Below are 5,574 nucleotides of genomic sequence, written 5' to 3' on the forward strand. Positions count from 1 at the left end.
AGGCTGGGTTGAAACATGCTGGACTTTCATGTCAGAGCTTTGTGGAAAGCTGTGATTGTGACCTGACCTACTCTGAAAACAGGTATTGAATTGCAACCTCTTGTTACTGAGGCCTTCACCAGGTCTGCAATCATTCTGAGTTTCCCACCATGAATAAAACCAGACATGTTTTAAGTTACAGAGAATAAGTACAGTAATTCTTCAGCATAGGTACAGATTTTTGTGGAAATTCTCTATGTGTAATATATTTTTTAAAAATTATCTGAACTCAATAAAAATGTATGGTATATCCTAATTAAAGCAAAGGAATATCTTTATATCCAGTAACAGTTTGATTGTTTGATTGATTGATTGATTGTATGTTTACTTAATAGACTTATTATTAAATATGCTAGCTCTTCTTTCCTCCCACAGGGGGATGAGGTCAGTGTTTCTATTCTTACTTGAAGGTGAGCACACTAGCTCACATTGGAATCCTCCAGTCTGCAGAGCTTCCTAATGTGGTCCTTCATCTTCCTGATGAGTTTCAGCTCTCCTAATTGATCTGAGAATTGATTCTTCATGAAGCTGCAGAGGTGGGAGTCAGAGCCTTAGAGCCCAGATCATACAGATACCAAAGCTGACTTCAGGCTCATCCCCAAAGCCTCTGATCTTCGGAAGGCTACTGTTCTCCTTGGGATTGATCTGGTTATACATTCTCAATAACCAGGCATTCTGGCATTCCTTTGACAATTCAAGAGAGTCCCCTGATTTCCTGTGCCCACCATCCTGGTGGAAATAAGAACCCAGAGAGAGTCTGTAAGAAAGGCCTGGGGATGGGGTGATGGTGATGGAATAATGGGATACCCTGAGCTTGTCATCAGCAGAGTCAGCCATATACAATGGCATTTGTGGGTGTTGGAAGAGAGATGAGGCGGGGCCTATGGTGTTTCTAGAAGCAGCAGTGGGATCAGGGAGGGATAGGTATGATGTGTCTGTAGGAAGATGCTTTGCAACGGAAAATGTTAATAACCAGGCCATCTAGTGCCTCCGTTCCTAGAAGTGAGCCCAGTACATTTTATATGAGGCACAAGTCTCTACAGTCAAGTGACTTCAATCTAGTAATCACCCTTAAAATTTTTAATCAGCATTTTCTGAAATCTTCATCTATCGACTTCATAAGTCTTTTTAAGATTTTAACATTTTATTAAACGTTTAGCAACTTACACTAGTTTTAGAAGAGATTTTTTTTCCATAAAGTATGTGCTAACCACATGGACTGACCCTGGACTCTGACCTCATAGGTAGCAATGAATATCCTAGTAAGAGCACCAGTGGAAGGGGAAGCCCTGGGTCCTGCTAAGACTGAACCCCCAGTGAACTAGATTGTTGGGGGGAGGGCGGCAATGGGGGGGAGGATGGGGAGGGGAACACCCATAAAGAAGGGGAGGGGGGAGGGGGATGTTTGCCCGGAAACCGGGAAAGGGAATAACACTCGAAATGTATATAAGAAATACTCAAGTTAATAAAAAAAAAAAAAGAAAAAAAAAAAAAAGAAAGCTTTAAATCCAGGATCTATCAGGAAAAAAAAATATGTGCTAACCAAATAATTTTCCACTGTGCTTGTATAATGATAGGCCTGTAGGAGAAAATATTTTATCCAATTTTCTTTTTTCCTAAACATTGGTTTTATACTACCTGGAATTAACAATTTTCTATGTTATTAAATATCTTGAATCTGTACATGTCATATGTAGCCACACTATGTACTTGTTACACTTGTTATAAAGTTTAATAAATTAAACTCTTTAAACTGAGGGTTGTTTTGTTTTTTGCTTTTTGGCAGGCGATTTTTTTGGGGGGGAGGTTCTGGGATTGTGGGCATATGTCACCACACCCAGGTTATAAATTTACTTTTAAGTAATGATTTTAGTTCTCTTATGTCACACATAATTTCAGTTTCTTAAACTGTTCAAAGACCAGTTCTCCTAAAGTAGCTTTGGCATACTAAACTCCAATTAGTTATCTTGATAATCAATCTATTTTGTCACAATTATTACTACATCATATTCATTGTCATCATAATAGTAAATTAAACGATAATGTTTAACAACTGTTAAGTTCTTACTATGTATCAAGAATTGGTTCTAAAGACCCTAACCCAAATGAGTCCTCTGTCTATTCTATAAAGAAAGCTGCTAACCTGCCTTTACAGATAAAGAGTCTGAAACACAAAGTGGTTAACAGCCTTCCTCCAGAGTACAAAACAGTTCCCACCCTGGCCCACTCCAATCAGTCACAGAAGTCCCAATAAGGAGGTAGCTCTGACAAGAAGTTTGAGCAGTTCGTATTTCCTGTGTGTTCATTTGTTTTGATATGACTTTGTTATTTGTTTGTTTGAGTTTTTCTGTAATTATTTTAAAAATTTTTGTATTCACTTTACATCTCAATATCAGACCCCCCCTTCCTCCTCCCAGAACTCCTCCCCTATTCCCCCTTTCCCTCCTCCTCTCAGAAGGAAGACCCACCAGGGTATCATCCTACTCCCTCCCAGGCATCCTACCCCCTCAATAACTTCAGGACTAGGTGCATCCTTTCTACTGACGACAGACAAGGCAGCTCAGTCAGGAGAATGGGATCCACAGGCAAGCAAGAGATTTAGGGCATCTCTCGCTTCAGTTGTTGGCAGATCGGCATGAAAACCAAGCTACACATCTGCTACATATGTGCGTAGGGGTGGGAAGAGGTTAAGTCTCTAGGCCCAGCCCATACTCGCTCTTGGGTTAGCGGTCGAGTCTCTGGGAGCCCCCAAGGGTCCAGGTTAGTTGACTCTGTTTGGTTTTCCTGTAGAGTCCCTGTCTTCTTTGGTCCACCAGTCCTTCCCCCAACTCTTCCCAGACTCCCTGAGTTCCATCTAATATTTGGCCCAGGGTCTCTGCATCTGTTTCCATTTGTTGCTGGATGGAGCCTTTCAGAGGGCAGTTATGCTAACTTTTTGTCTGCAACCATAACAGAGTATCATTAATAGTGTCAGGGATCGTTTCCTGCCCATGGGATGGGTCTCAGTTTGGGTCAGTTTTTGGTTGGGCATTCTCTCTATCTTTGCTTTATCTTTTTTTTTGTAATATTTAATCTTTTCTAAATTTTACATTACAGATTTTATCCCCCTCCTGGCCCACCCTCTGACTGTTCCACGTCCCATACCCCCGCCCCCTCCACGAGGATGTCCCCATCCCCCAACACCCACCCCACTAGACACTCCCTGGGGCCTCCAGTCTCTTGACGGTTAGGTGCATCTTCTCTGACTGAACTCAGACCCAGCAGTCCTCTGCTGTATATGTGTTGGAGGCCTCATCTCAGCTGGTGTATGCTGCTTGGTCGGTGGTCCAGTGTCTGAGAGATCTCGGGGGTCCAGGTTAATTGAGACTGCTGGTCCTCTTACAGAGTCACCCTCCTCCTAATCTTTGTCCAGCTTTCCCCTAATTTACCCACAGGAGTCAGCAGCTTGGCTGGGTGTGAATATCTGCATCCGGATTTTACAGCTACTTGCTGGGTCTTTCGGGGCCAGTCATGAAAGGTCCCTTTGTGTGAGCGCTACACACCCTCTGCAATAGCGTCAGGCCTTGGGCCTCCCCTTGAGCTGGATCCCACTTTGGGCCTGTCACTGGACCTTCTTTTCCTCAGGCTCTTCTCAATTTTTGTCCCTGTGCAGTTCTTTCAGACAGGAACAATTAAGGGTCAGAGTTTTTGACTGTGGGATGGCAACCCCATCCCTCACTTGATGCCTCTGTCTTTCTGCTGGAGGTGAGCTCTACAAGTTTGCTCTCCCCACTGTAGGGCATTTCATCTAAGGTACCTTCCTTTGAGTCCTGAGAGTCTCTCTCCGCCTAGGTCTGGTACACTCGGGGAGCGTGGGGGTGTGTGGGGTCCCTGCCACTTCCTGCCTCCCGAGGTCGCTTGTTTCCATTCTTTCTGCTGGAGCTTAGGGCTTCAGTCCTTTTCTCCTACCCAATACCTGATCATGTTCCCCTCTTCCCCTCCCTCTCCCCTTTCCCACCCAGGTTTTTCCCTCCCTCCCAACTCCTATGATTGCTTTCTTCTCCCCCCTTTCCCAAGTGAGATTGAAGCATCCTCACTTGGGCTCTTTGGTTTGTTAATCTTTTTGATTTCTGTGCACTGTATCTTGGTATTCTGTACCACGCATGTCCTTTTGGGTCTGGGTTACCTCACTCAGGATGACATTTCCTAGTTCCATCCATTTGTCTGCAAAAGTCAGGATGTCCTCATTCTTAAGAGCTGAGTAGTACTCCATTATGTAGATAAACCACATTTTCTGTATCCATTCTTCTGTCGTGGGACATCTGGGTTGTTTCCAGCGTCTGGCTATCTTAAACAAGGTCTCTATGAACATAGTGGAACACCTGCCCTTCTGGTATATTGGGGCATCTTTTGGGTATATTCCCAAGAATGGTATAGCTGGGTCTTCAGGTAGATCAATGTCCAATTTTCTGAGAAACCTCCAGATTGATTTCCAGAGTGGTTGTACCAGTTTACATTCCCACCAGGAATGGAGGAGTGTTCCTCTTTCTCCACATCCTCACCAACATGTGTTGTCACTTGATGTTTTGATCTTGGTCATTCTGACTAGTGTAAGGTGAAATCTCAGTGTTGTTTTGGTTTGTATTTCCCTGATCACTAAGGACTTTGAACATTTCTTTAGGTGCTACTCAGCCATTTGAGATCTCTCTACTGTGAATTCTTGGTTTAGTTCTATCCTCATGTTTTGGTTGGGTTGATTGGTTTTTTTTTTTTTGGTGGTTAGCTTCTCGTGTTCTTTATCTATTTTGGATATTAGTTCTTTATCAGATGTGGGGTTAGTGAAGATTTTTTCCTAGTCTGTAGGTTGCTGATTTGTCCTATTGACTATGTCCTTTGCCTTACAGAAGCTTTGCACTTTCATGAGGTCACATTTATCAATTCTTGATCTTAGAGTATGAGCTATTGGAGTTCTGTTTAGGAAATTTCTCCCTGTGCCAATAAGTTAAAGGTTCTTACCCACTTTCTCTTCTACTTGATTCAGTGTATCTCACTTTATGTTGAAGTCCTTGATCCACTTGTACTCGAGCTTTGTGCAAGGTGACAAATATGGGTCTATTTTCATTTTTCTATTTTTTAGCAGTAAGCAACTGTAAGTTTTAACATTTTAATCATGTAACAGTAAGTAAAGTAATATATTCCACATCTTAAAGTTATATGTGCAAATTTTCTTGAAAATATTGAATAAATTAAACATAGATTTTACAGAATTTTTCTACATGCAGATAGACAGTCAGACCAGCACCATTTATTGAAGATGCTTTCTTTTTTTCATTGTATATTTTTGGCTTCTTTATCAAGCTTTATCTGTTTGTGAGTGTGTGGTTTTTATAAAAATTTTTTATTAGATATATTTCTTTACTTACATTTCAAATGGTATTCCCTTTCCTGGTTTCCTGTCCATAAGCCCTCATCCCCACCCCTTCCCTCACACAGGTGTTCCCCCCATCCACCTCCGTTACCACCCCCCTTCTGACATTCCCCTGCACTGGGGATCCA

The sequence above is a fragment of the Rattus norvegicus genome, chromosome 14 (assembly GCF_021556685.1).
Source record: "Rattus norvegicus strain SHRSP/BbbUtx chromosome 14, alternate assembly SHRSP_T2T, whole genome shotgun sequence".
Lineage (NCBI taxonomy): Eukaryota > Metazoa > Chordata > Mammalia > Rodentia > Muridae > Rattus > Rattus norvegicus.